The 19738-nt window shown below is 46.0% G+C and overlaps 1 long non-coding RNA gene across 1 annotated transcript in view; it reads right to left on the bottom strand.

The window, feature by feature from the left end:
* LOC307215230 overlaps positions 1-19738 on the bottom strand; it is a 98067-nt gene that overhangs the window by 44382 nt on the left and 33947 nt on the right. The window contains exon 2 of the long non-coding RNA XR_013838408.1: positions 8-80. This is a non-coding gene — a long non-coding RNA (uncharacterized lncRNA). The remainder of the gene's footprint in view (positions 1-7; positions 81-19738) is intronic.

Raw genomic sequence — 19738 nt, 5'->3', positions numbered from 1 at the left:
CACTCACCTGAGTCCATTCAGTGAGTCCTCATCTCCTTGTGAGCATCAGGCGCAGCTGATCACAAGTGCAGTTTTCTTTCCTAGAAAGAACAGAGTGAGGTGAGCTTCAGATCAGAACACTGGCTGTCTTTTCTCCCCATGGCTCTCTTATGTGTGGATTGGATCACAGCAACATATCCAAAGGATTTCATCCCTTTTCACTCTGATCTGTTGGGGTTGAGAGCAGCTGAGGGGGAAATAGAAGCACCTGTTTTGCATTCCTAGAAGAGTTTGGATTTGATATCCCGCTTTATCATTACGCGAAGGAGTCTCAAAGCGGCTAACATTCTCCTTTCCCTTCCTCCCCCACAACAAACACTCTGTGAGGTGAGTGGGGCTGAGAGACTTCAGAGAAGTGTGACTAGCCCATGGTCACCCAGCAGCTGCATGTGGAGGAGCGGAGACACGAACCCGGTTCACCAGATTACGAATCTACCACTCTTAACCACTACACCACACTGGCACACTTCCTAAGGGGGGCAATGGCAGTTTTGAGGTTTGGGTGCAACTTAGATTGGGGAAAATGGTAAAGGGAAAGGGCTGTTAACTCCCTTCCTCTGCCCTGCTCCTCCTAGTCAATTACCCCCCTGCCTGGTTAATTACTTTTAAGTGAAAAATAAAGAACTCCAATGTAAATATGTTCTTTCATTCTCATAAACCACAGACAGAGCTTTGGGGGTAAAGAGGGAATATTAGCTGTGGCTAATATTGAATGGGGACGCAGGTGGCGCTGTGGGTTAAAGCCTCAGCGCCTAGGACTTGCCGATCGAAAGGTCGGCGGTTCGAATCCCTGCGGCGGGGTGCGCTCCCGCTGCTCGGTCCCAGCGCCTGCCAACCTAGCAGTTCGAAAGCACCTCCGGGTGCAAGTAGATAAATAGGGACCGCTTACCAGCGGGAAGGTAAACGGCGTTTCCGTGTGCAGCTCTGGCTCACCAGAGCAGCGATGTCACGCTGGCCACGTGACCCGGAAGTGTCTCCAGACAGCGCTGGCCCCTGGCCTCTTAAGTGAGATGGGCGCACAACCCCAGAGTCTGTCAAGACTGGCCCGTACGGGCAGGGGTACCTTTACCTTTACCTTTAATATTGAATGAGGAAACAGGAACAAGTTCCTCCGAGTGAAAAGCAGATCTTCCAGTGATGTCAAAATACAGTATGTTGCAGATTTTGGAATGTTTTGTGTTGTGAGTGTTGTGTTTGGAGTGTTTTGTGTTGTATTTACAGTGGTACCTCAGGTTACATACGCTTCAGGTTACATACACTTCAGGTTACAGACTCCGCTAACCCAGAAATAGTACCTCGGGTTAAGAACTTTGCTTCAGGATGAGAACAGAAATCATGGCAAAAAGTAATTTCAAGATATATCTGGCAGGGGAAGAAACTGAGAATTCAATATAAGTTGTTAACAGATATTAAAGAAAGAGGAGGCTTCGCCCTGCCAGATTTGAAATTGTATTATGAAGCATCTTGCCTCTGTTGGTTAAAAGAATGGATATTGTTAGAAAATACAGATTTGTTAGATTTGGAAGGTTATGATAATAAATTTGGTTGGCACGCATATTTATGGTATAACAAAACAAGTTCATAAAGGATTTGGAAACCATATATTCTGAAGATCTCTACTAGAAATATGGGATAGGTATAAAAACCAATTAGAACGTAAAACACCACAATGGTTATCTCCATTAGAAGCAATGAGTATGAAAAAGATAAACATGAGTGGGAATTGGGCCACTTATGGAAAATTATTACAAAAAGAAGGGAGTAAATGGAAAATGAAGTCATATGAAGAAGTTAAAGAATACAGTGGTACCTCAGGTTAAGTACTTAATTCGTTCTGGAGGTCTGTACTTAACCTGAAACTGTTCTTAACCTGAAGCACCACTTTAGCTAATGGGGCCTCCTGCTGCCGCCACGCCACCGGAGCACGATTTCTGTTCTCATCCTGAAGCAAAGTTCTTAACCTGAAGCACTATTTCTGGGTTAGTGGAGTCTGTAACCTGAAGCGTATGTAACCTGAAGCGTATGTAACCTGATGTACCACTGTATGTGAATGATTGGCTGCACTATCACCAAGACAACGAAATGTTTAAACAGGATTATAAGGAAAAAGGATTTGATGAAAATAAATCAAAGTTTGAAGTAGAGATATTAGGTAATAAATACAAAATTCTGTCTAAAATGTATAAATTGCTGCTTGAATGGCATTTGAAGGATGAGGAGGTAAAGTCGGTTATGATACACTGGGCCTAAGATTTTGGGTATAATATACAATTAAATGACTGGGGGAAATTATGGAAAGAAATTTTAAAATTTACTGCATGCAATGCTTTAAAAGAAAATGTGATGAAAATGATATGTACCGTATTTTTCGCTCTATAACACGCACCTGACCATAACACGCACATCGTTTTTAGAGGAGGAAAACAAGGGGAAAAACATTCTGAATGAAACAGTGGATGTATCATTTTTGTGCTTCATGCTGTGGCCACAGACATGTGATCTGATGGTGAATTTGGGGTGACCCAATGCAAAAATCCTGAGAATCCCTGTGGATCCATGCTTTGTAACCACGTTTTAGCACCACTGCAGCCCCAGGCAACAGTGGGTGCGTGATTTTTGGGGGGCAGGCTGTAGCCATGGACATGCTATGTGATCTGATGGTGAATTTGGAGTGACCGAATGCAAAGATCCTGAGGATCCATGTAGATCCATGCTTTTAAACCACGTTTTTGCACCATTGCAGCCCCAGGCAATAGTGGGTGCGTGATTTTTGGGGGGCAGGCTGTAGCCATGGACATGCTATGTGATCTGATGGTGAATTTGGGCTGACCCAATGCAAAGATCCTGAGGATCCATGTGGATCCATGCTTTTTAACCACATTTTAAGTGGGGAGGGAAGGAAAAACACAGAATGGACAAGGAGCACGAGAGGGGTGTGCAGAGAAGCAGCTGGCTAAGAATGCAGGAGAGGGGTATAACGGGAGGGAGGAAAGGAAGGCAAAAGTTTTCCCTCACCTACCCACCCAAGCCAGCCAGCTCGCGCGCGCTCTCTCTCTCTCTCTCTCCCCCTCCTGCATGTTTTCAGCAGCACGGAGCACAAAGATGACACTCTGCTTTCCCCTCTGCTTGCCTGGAGGGGAGGGGCTTTCCCTGCTCTTTGTTTCGTTTGAGCAAACACAGCAAGGAAACAGAGGTGGGTGGGCAGTAAGACCCTGAGGCAGAATGCAGGAAAGCAGCCACTTCCTCTTTTCAGGTTTCCCTTCTAGGAGACGCGCGATTTGATTTTTGCCTGATTTTTGTTGCCTCCCCTCGCGCCATTTGGCTCCAGGGACCACACATTCGCTCAATAACACGCACAGACATTTCCCCTTCCTTTTTAGGAGAAAAAATCTGCGTGTTATAGAAGGAAAAATACGGTAGATGGTATATTACACCTGTTAAATTAGCTAAAATGTACAAAGTAAGTAATAAATGTTGGAAATGTAAAGAAAAAGAAGGAACATCCTACCATATGTGGTGGGAATGTAAGAAAGTGAAAAACTTCTGGGAAATGATATATAATGAGATGAAAAAAATGTTGAAATATACTGATGGAAGTCCAAAAAGATTGTATAAGAAGTGGAATTTTTGTTGTATGAACGATAATTACCGGTAATATATGAAAATTAATAATAATTTTTTTAAAAAGAACAGAAATCATGCTCCGGCAGCACGGCGGCAGCGGGAGGCCCCATTAGCTAAAGTGGTGCTTCAGGTTAAGAACAGTTTCAGGTTAAGAACGGACCTCTGGAACGAATTAAGTACTTAACCCGAGGTACCACTGTACTAGCGGGACGCAGGTGGCGCTGTGGGTTAAAGCCTCAGCGCCTAGGACTTGCCGATCGAAAGGTCGGCGGTTCGAATCCCTGCGGCGGGGTGCGCTCCCGCTGCTCGGTCCCAGCGCCTGCCAACCTAGCAGTTCGAAAGCACCTCCGGGTGCAAGTAGATAAATAGGGACCGCTTACCAGCGGGAAGGTAAACGGCGTTTCCGTGTGCGGCTCTGGCTCGCCAGAGCAGCGATGTCACGCTGGCCACGTGACCCGGAAGTGTCTCCGGACAGCGCTGGCCCCTGGCCTCTTAAGTGAGATGGGCGCACAACCCCAGAGTCTGTCAAGACTGGCCCGTACGGGCAGGGGTACCTTTACCTTTACCTTTACCACTGTACTAGCAGTATTAAAGACAAGGACTAGGCGACATTACCGGTAACTACTAGCATGACCCAGCAAGGTCTGAGGTTCCTCTTGATTTACATTGCTGTAAAGGAGTTCCTGAGTACTGTACCTAGAACAGCTGTTTTAATTTGTATAAATCAAGGAGACAATCCTAGAAAGGAAACTAAAGCCAGGATACAACAAATTTCAGCCAGATTGGTTGATTGTTGAATCTGGAATCAAGGTGAATCTGGAATCAACTTCCTTCTCTACTGTGTTTTATATAATCAGCCAGATAAAATTCCCTAGCAGTGTGGTTTTGTGTGTTTGTGAGAGAAAGACAGAGACCAAAGATTGGTTAAGTTTTCACTGAGGAGAACCAAATCATAATGAATCTGGGCTGGAGTATCTCTCATTTTATGAGCTAGCTCCAGAATCCGCTTTTCAACAAAGCCACATTGCTACTCATTAGAAGTAATTAATCTCCCCTGTACTCTTCGCTTGTCAGCTCACTGAACTGTCACATGCTCTGTCAGCCGTTAAGAAGCAGTCAGGCACCACAGGCTGACAACTTTCTCAAATTTCTCTCTCTCTCTTTCTCTCTCTCTCTCTCTCTCTCTCTCACACACACACACACACACACACACACACACCAGGCCCTTTTCTCACAGGTGTCAGCTGCTGATGAACCAATGAACAGAACGACATTATAGATTGATGACCTACCTCTAAATTTTCCCACACATCCCAACGGAGATTAGATACTACCAGAAACCAGAGCTCACATTCTCTCCCTTCACCCCTGCAGACCCTCCAAGTGTCCCTGATTTTCCAGAGATGGTCCTGGATTTAGGGAAACCATTCCTGTTTATGATTTGATCCCGGAATGTCCCGCTTTCCCTTAGGATGTCCCTATTTTCATTGGAGAAACGTTGGTTAGGATTTATCCAACCCCTGAGCCGCTTGAAGGCAATCCTGTACAGCATAGGGAAGGTTTTGTGTTATTTTAAAATTTATTTTAAAGTTGAATGTTTTATTATGTTTTTATATATGTTGGAAGCTGCCCAGAGTGCTGGGACAACCCAGTAAGATGGGTGGGGTATGAATAGTAAAATAATCATTATGGAATAAAGGTAAAGGGACCCCTGACCATTAGGTCCAGTCGTGACCGACTCTGGGGTTGCGGCGCTCATCTCACTTTACCGGCTGAGGGAGCCAGTGTATAGCTTCCCGGTCATGTGGCCAGCATGACTAAGCTGCTTCTGGCAACCAGAGCAGCGCACGGAAACACCGCTTACCTTCCCGCCGGAGCGGTACCTATTTATCTACTTGCACTTTGGCGTGCTTTTAAACTGCTAGGTGGGCAGGAGCAGGGACCAAGCAACGGGAGCTCACCCCGTCGTGGGGATTCGAACCGCCGACCTTCTGATCGGCAAGTCCTAGGTTCTGTGGTTTAACCCACAGCGCCACCCGGTCCCTAATCATTATGGAATGGGACGTCCCTATTTTCATCGGAGAAATGTCAGAGGATATGCCCCACTAACTCAAAGCATAGCACGACGCATGATTTGACCATGTTATTGTGCGGTGCATTTTCATTTCCTCAGATAATTGGGTTTCAATGTCAGGCAAGGAGGCCACATGTCCTGTTACACTAGATGCCTGCCCCCCCCCTGTGACCCCTCCACTTTCACACATACAGCCCAAAGGTCTGAAGGAAGCTTCTAAGCATGTTTGCCTGAGGCCTTCCCAGCGATAAGGAATCCTAACGAGCAGTGGTGGCTCATCCATTAGAGCACATGGAACACAGTGCTGCACCAGCAGCTGCCAGGGCATCTTGGTGAGGGGAGAGAGACTTTGTGCTGCCTGTCAGGCAATGGCTTCCCCCCCCCCCTGTCGTGCCCCACCCTCCAGCCCTAGGATGAATGGCCATCTGTCATGGATGTTTTAGTTGAAATTCCTGCGTTGCAGGGGGTTGGACTAGATGACCCTTGGGACCCCATCCAACTCTGAACCAAAGAAGGAGACCAGCATCAACCTGTGGGTCCTAGCATTGGCTTGATCGTGCTTGAGACTGAGGATGGATCTTGCAATGTGCATCCATATGCAGAATAACACCCTGGCAATGTTATGCCAGCTCTGCCTATTCTCTGGACTGTGCCAAGAATGCATTAAGAAGAAAGCTTGTGTGAATGATATATACATATGGGATGAAGGGGGAGAAGGGGGAGGGATAGGGAGTTCCTTTGAGTGAGGCGGTTTATCTGCATTTACTATTGAGAATGCATGAATAAAGATTATTGAAAAAGAAAAGTTTGTATTCCAGGTTTTACCAGCCACCCTCTTTCCAGAGAAGCAAAATATTTGTGTATTACAAAAAGGGAAACTACGCTATAATGATCCTTAATTGTTAACACTTCTAAACAGCTAGATAATTAAGATACAAATCTAGTAGAATTTTACAGCGCATGGATTTCAAAACAAGTCTGTGCTTTCCTTTCATCCTGGCTACTTTTTTTTCTTCTTTTCTCCTGTACTGTTTGAAAGCTCACTTGGTAAGTTTTATGTGATGATTGTCACCGGCCCATTAGTTCCAGAAGCTCTAGGGGAAATTCTGTCTACTCCTCTCTACAGATCTGTTGCGTTTGAGTTGTTCTTATTTACATAACCCATCTGTCTCCCTGCTTTGGAAAAGTGTCTGCAGGCCTGGAGATCCAGCTGATGCCAGACAACGTGAGCTCAGTTGAGTCAAGTGTGCAGTGATACAGGGTGGAAGGACAAGGGAGCCCTGGGCAGCCTTTCTCATTTACTGAACTTTACCATTACCCACTTCATAGGTGAACTTTGCCCTCTCTATATATTTGGGCTGTGTACACGACATAGTGTGGTGCACAACCCTAACAGCTAAGTGCCGAGAGACCCCAGTGGTGCTTTATTTAGTTCTTGATTACATGTATATACCACCTTTATATTCCAATGATCTCAAGGTGGTGCACACAGTTCATCCTCACAACAATCCTGTGAGGTAGGTTAGGCTAAGAGATGGTGACTGGCCCAAGGTCACCCAGTGAGCTTCATGGCTGAGTGGAGATTTGAACCCTGCTCTCCCATGTCCTAGTCCAACACTCTGACCATTACACCACACTGGCTCTTAACCCAGGCTTTGCTTTCCTTGGAGTGAAGGTGAGCGGAAACTGTTGTGTCTTGAGGATACATGGTTTTAGCCAGTGGCAGAGCTTCATGCTCCAGCACTGGGGGCAGAGAGCAGGCAGGGGCAGGGCTGGCAGACGTCCCGGGGGCTGGGAACAATGCCCAAAGGGGCAAAGCACATGTCCTGGGGGCGGGGCGCACGTTCTGGGGGCAGGGTGTGCTGCCTGCGGGGGCAGGGCACCCAGCACGGGCGGGGGGCAGCCGCAATGGAACCCCACTGGGCTCTTACTGCCGGGGGCGGTGCGCACCCCCCACCCCCTCTTCATCCGCCAGTGGTTTTAGTTACACACATAGACATATATTCTGCATTTTACTAAGCAGAATACATACAACATGGCCATTAAAAAACACAAGCAAGAAGGCAATAGGGGAAAAACAAAACCTTTTAAGCAGAAACAATGAAGATGTGCCTTCTACTTATCTTAATTGCAAGATTCCACTGACACCCCCACCCCACATTAAGGCCATTTCCCCGTTTTACTCTTTTTACAAAGAAGTAGCGTAGTGTAGTGATTAGGTAAAAAAAGGTAAAGGACCCCTGGATGGTTAAGTGGCGCTCATCTTGCTTTCAGGCCAAGGGAGCCGGCGTTTGTCCACAGACAGCTTTCTGGGTCATGTGACCAGCATGACTAAACCACTTCTGGTGCAAGGAACACCGTGGCAGAAACCAGAACGCATGAAAACGCCGTTTACCTTCCCGCCACAGTGGTACCTATTTATTTACTCGCGTTGGTATGCTTTCGAACTGCTAGGTTGGCAGGAGCTGGGACAGAGCAAAGGGAGCTCATCCCATATTAGAGTGTTGGGCAAGGGCCAAGAGACCAGGGTACAAATCCACACTCAGCCATGAAGCCCACTGGGTAACCTTGGGCTAGTCACTATCTTTCAGCCTAACCAACTCCACAGGTTGTTGTGAGAATAAAATGGAGGAGAGGCAAGAAGTGTGTATGTCAGCTTGAGATCATCTGAGAAAAGGAGGGGTAGAAATCCAGAAATCTGAATGAATGAATGAACAGTGCTACTGTTTAATACAGTCGCTCCAAAATCTGGTCTCTCTAGAAGCGGGATGGGAAACAAGTCACAGTCAAAAAGTCCTTGAAGTCCAGCTCCCATCAACCCCCAACCAGCAGGGCCAATGAGATGATGTGATTTGGAATCTGGCAAACTCCTAGAGGATTACGGGCGGCCCATTGTACCCTTAAAGAATATAGAATAATAGAATTGTAAAGTTGGAAGGGACCCTGAGAGTTATCTAGTTCAACCCCCTGCAATCAGGGAACCCGAGGCACTGCCTACCTCCCAGGCACCCTGCGGGGCTCACAATGCTTCTGCCTGCGATGGAGGAATCTCAACTAAAGCATCTGTGACAGTAGAGTGACCCCATGTGCCCTAGTTCACAGAGGGCAGTCCTCTATTTAAAGGAGCCCTCTATTTGAAGTTGCACTGGTTCAAGGCCAACCGAGTGATGTGGAAAAGATGCTGCTTTCTGCAGGCTGGAAGTTAGGCGGAAGAGCAGCCTTTTCTCTTGCTCTCTTCTTTGTAACATTCAGTGATGAGCTGTGAATGCAAATGCATGGGGGCTCCACCCCACCCTTAATGAGAGGATGCTGGAAGTGCTGGCATTCCTCGCAGATGCTTTCTTCTTGGAAAGGTTTATCTTACCTCCCCTGCTCCTCTCCTCAAACCTCCCTTGCTTTCTGCTCTGGGGGAGGAGGGAGAAAAAGAGAGAGGCCTGAGCGGTTTCTCCTGCACTCTTTAATTTGTTTTTTTATTAAAGATCTCTCTCTATATATATTTGCTTCCTCAAAAGACTACAGGGCAGTTTGCAACACAGAACACAAATGTCAGCATAAGCATCAAAACAATTATATGACTACAAATGTAATAATAATAAAGCCATAATAAAATGCAGGTTCTCATAACAGCAACATAAAAAAGGAGGAACGGGGGAAATCAGGAGCAGGGTATCAAAAATTCAGGGGGAAACTGCAAAAAAATCAGCATCTTTTTCTCTAGTCAAAGTAGCTCTTAATCCTGGTCTGCACAGAAAATGACAGACCCTCCCAGCTCTCACCTGGGAACTTTCCTCCCTCTCACTCTGGGAGGTCTTTGCTTCCCTGCCTCTTGGGGTCTGTTATGTACTGAGTTGAATAGGATCCAAAATGCAGCAGCCTGACTGGTCCGCAGGAGCCACCCAATCCAACTCCAGGTGGAAGTGAATCCACAACCTGATTGGCCTACAGGAGAATCCTGGAATTAGCCAATCACGTGGGGCCCACTGTGTAAATAATGTATATAAAGCAGACATTTTGGGGGAACTCCCATTCCTCACTACTATGAGCTGAATAAAGAGCATGAAATCCACACTTGACTCCGACTATATTTCAGGGTCCTTCCACCATCTACCTGCCACTTACAGCGGGGTGCAATCCTTGGTCTCCAGTGGTGCCTGGAGGAATGGAATTATGATGGGCAGAAAGGCATGCAGGGAGAATCAACTCTGCTGCACCTTCTTCCCCATGTAAATTGCATCTTCCTGTCTAGCCCATCCTGATTGCAATAAGGAGGAAGGGAGGGTGGGGATGAATGGTTGAAGGAACTGGGTATGTTAGCCTGGAAAAGAGGAACCGAGAGGAGATGGTGATAGCCATCTTCAAATATCTGTCACATGGAAGATGGAGCAAACTTGTTTTCTCCTGCTCTGGAGGGCAGGACTTGAACCAATGGCTTCAAGTTACAAGAAAAGAGATTCTGATTAAACATCAGGAAGAACTTTCTGACAGTAAGAGCTGTTCAGCAGTGGAACAGACTCCAATGAGAGGTGGTGGACTCTCCTTCCTTGGAGGTTTATAAGCAGAGGATGGATGGCCATCTGTCATGGACACTTTATTTGGGATTTGTGCATTGCAGGGCGTTGGACTAGATGACTTCAGGGTCCCTTCCAACTCTACAATTCTGTGATTAACTGCTTCGCTGGTCTGTCCAGGAGTGGGTGGCTTTATTTACCTCCATATGCCCCAGGCAAGTAAGGAGTAAACCAATTAAACTTTAAGTCATTCAAAGGAAGCTTCTTATTGTTGGCATCTGTCTGTCTCAAGAGACAATGGCATGCACCTCTGGGTGTCTCAAGCAGGCGGTTTCTGCACATGCCATAGCGGGAAATGAGGGGTGGATGGGCTCATAAACATGGGAAAGTTGCCCATTTAGGAGAAAGAAAACTCAGATCCTAAAACAGAAGGAAGCTACTTGCATATTTTTAAAAAGTGTGCTGATCCTCCTGCAATCAGCCGCATTCAGAAACCCCAAGAGCAAAGAATAGTCTGAAGGAACATTAGACAGTTTTTCTGCTGAAGCTATGTATGTCCATTACTGGGATGGGAGTCTGCTTGGAAATCACACAGCTGAGTAACCTGAAGGCAAGGCGAAGCATGAGTGCAGTTCAACAAACTGGCTTTAACAAACGATCCAACTTTCTGCAGTGGCTACCAGCTTCTGGAAAAGTTCAAACATTATTGGAAATAACAAGAGATGCGCTCTCTCTCCATCGGCTTATGGTATCATTTTAAGCCCAGCCCCCATTATAATTTTCTCAAAGCAAACAATACCCACCTACTTAAAATTTTGTTTTTACATTCTGAAGGCTAAGGAAGGTTATATATTTCCACCCCAAAAAGGGAACCTAGGATCTAGGTCCTAAGTAGAATGAAATGAGGGTGATAAACAGTTTGTGCCCCTCTCAGGATTTGTGCTTCGGTACTTCTGGGAAGCTGGTTCTCATGGTGCAACCCCCTGCTCTCACAGAACACTTCACAGGCAGCAGTGCTACTGGGTCTTAGTGCTTTGATTTTAGCATTTTCGCTGTAACCGAGGGGTTTAACAGATGGTTCCTGTCTAAACTGATTAGGGACGGTTAGCCCAAGAGAGTTACAGCTGGAGGGCGAGCTTAAATTTAATCAAAAGTGGTCAGTTTTGAGAGACGGCAAACCTCTCCCATAGGGGATAGAGCAATGAGAACAGGCATGGAAAGTAAAAATCTGCACCAGCACGATAGAGAGAGACTGCGTGAAGAGTTTCAGTGGAAAATGTCAATCATCCCCAAAGAATGAAGTTGCAGCATGGGATAGGGTGCAGCGGGCAATGGAAAGGAAGGGCCATAGCTTAGCAGGAGAGCACATTCAGGGAAGGCAGGAGGTCCCAGGTCGCTGGTGTTCCTCAGGCAGGGCTGGGAAAGACCCCAGTCAGAGACCTGCTTCCAGTCCATGTAGACCAGTGTTTCCCAAACTTGGGTCTCCAGCTGTTTTTGGACTACAGGTCCCATCATCCCTGACCACTGGTCTTGCTAGCTTGGGATGATGGGAGTTGTAGTCCAAGAACAGCTGGGAGATCCAAGTTTGGGAAACACTGACGTAGACAATAGAATCATAGAATCATAGAGTTGGAAGAGACCACAAGGGCCATCGAGTCCAACCCCCTGCCAAGCAGGAAACACCATCAGAGCACTCCTGACATATGGTTGTCAAGCCTCTGCTTAAAGACCTCCAAAGAAGGAGACTCCACCACACTCCTTGGCAGCAAATTCCACTGTCGAACAGCTCTTACTGTCAGGAAGTTCTTCCTAATGTTTAGGTGGAATCTTTTTTCTTGTAGTTTGGAGCCATTGCTCCGTGTCCGCTTCTCTGGAGCAGCAGAAAACAACCTTTCTCCCTCCTCTATGTGACATCCTTTTATATATTTGAACATGGCTATCATATCACCCCTTAACCTCCTCTTCTCCAGGCTAAACATGCCCAGCTCCCTTAGCCGTTCCGCATAAGGCATCGTTTCCAGGCCTTTGACCATTTTGGTTGCCCTCCTCTGGACACGTTCCAGTTTGTCAGTGTCCTTCTTGAACTGTGGTGCCCAGAACTGGACACAGTACTCCAGGTGAGGTCTGACCAGATACCTCAGAATAAGGCTTCCTAGGTTCCTAAACATTCACAGAAACATTTCTATAATGCTTTGGAGTTTTTAAAGCTGGGGTAGAAACCCCACAGGCCACGAGACAGCTAAAGCTTGCCCACTAGCCTCCATCTTCCTTCCCCTTACAGCACTGGACTGGAAGGAGAGGTTCCTTTCTTCTCAGAGCAGCACTGTGATGGGGGAGGAAATGGCTGCATCTTCTCTTTAGGGTCTGGAAAGGGTGGTTTTTAATTGGGTGGGGGACTGCCTGCTGAGATTCCGGCATTGCAGGGGGTTGGACTGGAGTACTTTCCAGCTCCACAATTCTATGATTCCATGACAGAGACAACAATTATGCTTACCATAGCTCCAGCCTCAGACTAGAGATCTGAACCTCTCCACCAAGCCTCGCACTGTGATCGCCACATCATGGTGCTGGACTGAGAAGAGAATAAGTGTAAACTATGGGGGCGGGGGAGGTGAGTTCTGTGTGTGTCTGTGGGCCTGCATGCATGTGGTCTGCATACATGAGGAATGCATGTGCTATATTTACACATGTGTGCTTTGTGTGACATGTGTTGTCTGTATGTATACTGAGTGCTGTATGTGCACATGGGAGCAGGTGAGTGTTTGGTGACCGATATGGCCCATAATCTCTGCTGGCACATGGCGCTTGGACTGAGACTTGGCCAACCTTGAATGCCACCGTCATTAAAGGTAAAGGTACCCCTGCCCGTACGGGCCAGTCTTGACAGACTCTAGGGTTGTGCGCTCATCTCACTCTAGAGGCCGGGAGCCAGCGCTGTCCGCAGACACTTTCGGGTCACATGGCCAGCATGACAAGCTGCATCTGGCGAGCCAGCGCAGCACACGGACGCCGTTTACCTTCCCACTGGTAAGCGGTCCCTATTTATCTACTTGCACCCGGGGGTGCTTTTGAACTGCTAGGTTGGCAGGCGCTGGGACCGAACGACGGGAGCGCACCCCGCCGCGGGGATTCGAACCGCCGACCATACGATCGGCAAGTCCTAGGCGCTGAGGTTTTACCCACAGCGCCACCTGCGTCCCGCGCCACTGTCATACCCTCCAAGATTTCTCCCATGAAAATAGGGACGTCCTATTCCATAATAATAATGATTTTATTATTTATACCCCGCCCATCTGATTGGGTTGCCCCAGCCACTCTAGGTGGCTTCCAACATATATAAAAACATAATAAAACATTAAACATTTTTTAAAACTTCCCTATACAGGGCTGCCTTCAGATGTCTTCTAAAAGTTGTACAGTTACTTATCTCCTTAGCTTGAGTTGCATAACTCCATACCCTCCAATGAAAAGAGGGATGTCCTACCACACCATCCAACATTTCTCCGATGAAAACAGAGACGTTCTAAGGAAAAGTGGGACATTCTGGGATCAAATCAGAAACTGGAACAGGTTCTGTAAATCTGGGACTGTCCCTGGAAAATAGGGTCCCTTGGAGGGTCTGCAACCTTAGGCTGAAAAAGGTTAGCCACCCCTGGCTTCACATGGTTTTAGTCATCCTGGCAGCAGCCTTGGAAGGTAGCACGGTGTATTGCAGAGGAGAAAAGCCCCGCAGGTTGAAACCAAAGGCCTATCTAAAACAGGATCCCGTTTCTCACAGTGGCCAATTGGATGCCTTTGCTGTTGCTTGAGGCTGAGGTGGCTTCAGTGGCCTGGAGTGCCTTCCGTCAGCTACGGTTGGTGGCCCAGCTATGCCCATATCTGGACAGGGATAGCCTAACTACTGTTGTCTATGCTCTGGTAACCTCAAGGTTAGATTACTGCAATGCGTTATACGTGAGGCAGCCTTTAAAGACAGTTCAGAAACTTCAGCTGGTGCAGAATTCAACAGCCAGGTTGCTAACTGGAGCAAGACGGTTTGAGCATATTACACCGATCCTGGTCAGACTGCATTGGCTACCAATTACCATAGTTTCCGGGCCCAATTCAAAGTGCTGGTTTTGACTTATAAAGCCTTAAACGGCTCAGGACCATAATACCTCAAGGACCGCCTCTTTCCATATGAACCTACTCAGACCCTGAGATCATCTTTTGAGGCCCTTCTTTGTGTGCCTCCTCCTCAAGAGGTCTGGCAGGTGGCAACACGAGAATGGGCCTTCTCTGCAGTGGCTGCCCATTTGTGGAATGCTCTCCCCAGGGAAGTTCGCCTGGGGCCTTCACAAAAGGCGCCAGGCAAAAATGTTCCTTTTTAACCAGGCCTTTGCCTGACCTGATCTACATCCTATACCCTTTTAAACATGCTAGCACTTTTTAGGAGGGGTTCTATTGAGGCATCTAATCATAAGCCTGAATTTTTATTAAAGCTTATATGTTTAATCAGGGCTTGTATTTTAAAAATGAGTTCAAATTCATAAATGTTTCATGCCAGGCAGAAGACCAGCTGCCTAAAGAACCTTGGCAAAATGTTTTTCTCCTAGACAAGGGGCCCCCTGATTTATAGCAGAAAACAATTCTCAAAGTCGTAAAAAGGGAATTACAGGCTGACAGCCAAGGTTACACTGACCCTACAAATTAAGGGTGGATAAATAGTAAAATGAGCCATATCTTCTTCCTAAGGTTAAAAAGGTCAAGAGCAGTGAAAAAGCAACTGGTCTGGCTGGCAGAAACAGAACATTTTTGGGAAGTCTTTTCTAAAGCTGTTTCTTTCTTAAACTAAGATCCTTTTAAGATTTCTTTTCCTTTTAAAAGGTTATTTATGTATTAAATATATTAGTTTAAATATAATTATGCAAAGGATTTAAGAAATGCTAGATTCTTATTTCATATAGTTGGAAGAGATCACAGGGGCCATCAGCCACCAGCCCCCCCCCCCTTGTCAGACAGGAGACGCCATCGAGCACTCCTGATATATGGTTGTCAGGCCTTTTGTTTAGAAACCTTCAAATGAAGGAGATCTCTCAATGTTGATGTGAACTCAAAATCCTTGACATATGCTTAAGATAAAAATTCAAGATTAACCATCTGTTTTGGAAGGCAATAGGGCAAGGAGGGCAAGAGGTGAGCTGGTAACTAAGATTCCTTGTTGAGACACATGTAAGATATATTACTACTTATTTGTCATTTATAGATAGAAGAATATATAGCTTTTTGATTTCCATAAAAGGGCAGGAGGAAATGGGTGTATCTTTTGTGATTGGTTCTAGCAAACAGCCAATAGGAATTTTAACCAGGCTGATTGGACAGAGGCAGCCACAGGAGGAGCAAGGGGGCTGGATTAAGGAAATATAAGTGCTGGCCAGAATGGCAGGAGGCCAGGCCAGAGCTTGGTAACCATATACCACTGTGCCTCATATTTATTTGTCTGACAAATAAATTATTATTTTCATTTCTCTATTGCTGCGTTGAATATTTCATTCCAGCTAAGTGTTAACCACAAGCAGGGTGCTACACTATTGGGTTGTCGTTTGTATTTTGATTTTATGTATGTTAGCCTTTATGTGAACCGCCCTGAGACCTTCGGGTATAGAGCGGTATAGAAATAAGATAAATAATAATGCCTTTAGGAAGTCCGGAGACAGGGCATGAGGTCCATAGCCCCCTCCTGCTGCTGTTCCCAGGCAACTGGTATTTGGTGGAATGGTGCCTCCTACTGTTCCTGGCCGTAATATGATCCGATGGGGGCTGAGCCTGCAAGACGGCAGCTTGCCTAAGGCGACTTAGTGAGTTCATGGCTGAGGTAACATTTCACAGGGATTTCACAGCTCACTCTCTTTAAGCGTTGTGAATCCCACTCCATCCTCATATATAGCAAATTGCTAGATATGTGGAGATGAAAGTTATTTTAAAATGCTTTGCGTGGATTTTCAGCTATTAGAACAAGCCTCCAGTGTCCCTGGTTTGCAATATGAAGTACTGGAAAGGCTCATTCAAAGGCAGGAACGAGCAGCAGGCACCCAGCCCTGCACAAATTGCCCACGCTGGTCCTGCCGTTCTCTCCATCAATTAAGCAGGCAGGGAACGGATTCAGACTGAAGTCCTCTCTGTGTTTGGCCTGTGGGGGGCTATATGTGCTGCATGGGTACAGCTGCTCCCAAATGAGCATCGTGAGGGTGTGCCCTATATTTAAGCTCGTCGCTGCTCCCCCTCCCCGCCCCACAGTATTAATTAATCTGCAATTATTATTATTGCCAGAAGATGGCAGTAATAAAATACAACTTCTAAGGGTCCCCCCCAAAAGCTTTCCTCTAAGGTAGTGTGTGTGTTTTAAACTACTGTTTTTTGCAGATCTTGTTAAACTGCAAGACAATTATGGAGGCCAGTTATCATCTGTTTCTAGAGGGTTACCTGGTTCAGTCTGTTGCAGCAAAAGCAATAAAGACTCTTTGTTGACTTACAAATTAGCCCCCTTAAAGAATAACAAGTTGTTGTTTTTTAAGAGCATAGGCTTTTGTGGATTATAGTCAATTTTGTAAACTGCATGAAGTGTTATCCTGTGTGACACACATGCACACACAGTTTTGTAGTGTTTTTGTTTGTTTGTTTTAAGATGCTGGTGTCTAATTTCCAACCAGTGCACATGTGATTTCCATTCCCACCGATGGGCATCATATCTTTATACAGTAGAGTAAACATGAGAAACTCCGAATAAATGTTGAGCTCAATCCATTATTGGTAACATTTCAGAAGGAAAGCATTCTGAGATTTCTCAATAGCTCTCAAAGCCAAGCCAACTAAGTCTGGCAAACAATCTAATGTTAGGCTCATTGCTATAAAGTATAGGTTTATATTGGGAAATGTCTGGAACAAGACTAATGATGCTGACATTTCTGACACTAATTAAAAGCATGGACCCCGTATCCCAGCTTCACTCTAATGTCCAGTGTTGACTGGTAAATAGCATCCCTGGTTTTGCCATATGAGCCAACTCCTAGCGGCTGAGGTCCCTTTGCCCCACCTTAAAATATTTGAGGGGGCTGCCTGTCATAAGCTGATGGGCATTGTCATTCAAATGGTTTGTGTGCTGTGTCTTGCATTCAATTATATGGGGTGGGGTGGGGTGGGGCTTACCTCCCCCCCCCCCAATATTTTATTCAAGTTGGCACCCCTGCATTAGGGCCAGACTATGAGATCTCTGTTTGGGACCTTGGAGCCTGAGATACTCCTAAACAATACTGAGGGGCAGTGACAGTGGTGGCTGCAAACTGCCTCAGCATAACATGCAAAGAAGCAAAGCGCTGTGCTAGCCTTCACTCCCACAATGCATCAAGAGTGGCAGCTGTTAATCTGGGTATCAGTCAAGACTGGGGCAGTCAAGGCTTCTGCAGGCCTAGAAATGTCCAGATTAACAGCAGTGAGCTCAGACAAGCAATTGTCTAACAAGCAATTCAGGGAGATGCTGGAACAGTGAAGAGTAAGAGCAACCTCCCTCAGCCTTTTACAATCCCAGAAGTGCCATCTGATTGGATGAGCTTGCTGCCATTCATTGCTTTGGGGAAATGGTTGGAATTAACCAGCGCTGGCTCAAAAGTACTCTGTCATTAAGCAAGTGGTCCTATGATATTTGTTGTCTCACATTCCTTGGTGCTGGGAATAGGATGTGCGATCTGCTTTGGCTGTTTTGTGTGCAAAGTAGCTGTCATTTGACATGTGATGGACAGTGAACGGCATCCTGTGGAGAAGGAGACCACCTACATAAGAGACGGTTTCTCTTGCTAAAATACTGAAGTGGGCAACCTTTTGTCAACACTTAGTAAGTCTGGTTACATCAGGTGTCTCTTTATTTGTTTTGCAATGACTGTTGTATCCCACCCAGTATACAAGTAAGGATTTAAAACTCTAGTTATAACAATAAAACATAAACCTGAAATCTAAAACAGAACCAGACCAGAACCAGAATAAAACCAGAGTGAACCCAGCATCAGGGAATGGTCCATCAGTACAAATGATCTAAACACACACACTGAAAGTCTAGGAAAATACAAAGGTCTTCACTCGGCACTGAAAAGACCACAGTGTTGGCACAAGGCAAGCCTTCCACAAGCAAGGAGCCACCACTGAGAAATCCCTCATTTGGTGGTGGGACCTGAAAACAGCCTCAGAAGATGATCTCTTAAGGTCCAGGTAGGCATACGTGAAAGTGTCGAAGTCACAGAGCCTCTTTCAGGAAATGCTGGTAGCAACCCTATCCAAAAGTCCAGGGGAGGTTAGAAGTAGAGGGCCTACCCAGTAGCGGAGAGTGACATTGTGGCGGGTTGAAGGGCTCTGCCGGCGGCAGCCAGGATGGCGGGGTCTCTGTGGCGGATGGGTGGCGGGTTGCGCTTGGCTGCCCGGGTTCTACGTGCCCAAAGCGGTTCTGGCGTGACTACGGGAGTCCGGCACGCAAGTGGAGAGGCGCGTGTCTTCCAGTACTGCCACTATGTAGAGCCTTTGCCGGCCCATCAGATAAAGGGGGAAGTGCTCAGTGCGCTCATGTGGTTCTGGATCCTGTGGAACTTCTGGCATGATCCTGATGTTGTTCTGGGTCACTTTCCTTATCCAGATGCTTCTCAGTGGATAGATGAAGAGCTGGGAATCCCTCCTGATGATGAAGAATAACTTGAATAGTTTGTTCTAAGCACGTTTAGGCTCCTGTGAGATCTACAAATGGCTTCATTTTACAGAGCCTTTAATTCAGGTTGTAAATAAAATTAACTAACCAGAAAAAAGAAAGAAAGCAGAAGTAGATGTATTTTATATTATAAAGATTCTGGCCACAGTCCAACAATTAGGTGCCCTTAAATCGTAGCTTAAGTGCTACTAACTCTAAGCTTAGCTTCTGTTCATAGAACTCACAATAGCTCAGCTCCTAAAATCTCCATGTGCTTTGAATTAAGAGCTCATCTGGAGTTTACAAAAACATGATGAATCATTCAGACTTAAAATAAAAAATTAAATTAAAAAATAAACACATTTTGATCATAAGATTTTCTTGCTAGCAGCTGTTTGGTTTGGTTTTTTATTTTTTCCTGCCAGACTTTCATCTCCTGGGCACAAAATATATATTATGGTAATAAGCCTTCCATCTTTTGGATGAAAGCTGTATCAGAGTTGATGGGTACTGGTGGGGAAAAAAAGCTCATTTCCCATATTCTCCTACAGTTAATATACTATTTTTGTTCTTTTAGATCATGTTTGACCTGCCTATTTCATGGCATGAGCTGCGTTTGAGCAGGGACAAGGTGGAGCATGCAAGAGATCAGTCTCAGGAAGCACAATCTGAATCACTGTACTCAACATCAGGTAAAGCAACAAGCTATTCCAATGCACCACCAAAGCAACACACACCCTGCATGTACTGCAGTATCCAATGAAGCCTTTTACAGGACCAGCTCTATCA

This window comes from Podarcis cretensis, assembly GCF_951804945.1.
Source record: "Podarcis cretensis genome assembly, chromosome: 4".
Classification (NCBI taxonomy): domain Eukaryota; kingdom Metazoa; phylum Chordata; class Lepidosauria; order Squamata; family Lacertidae; genus Podarcis; species Podarcis cretensis.
The sequence above is the reverse complement of the archived record's forward strand: the minus strand, read 5'-3'. Positions and strand labels throughout refer to the sequence as shown.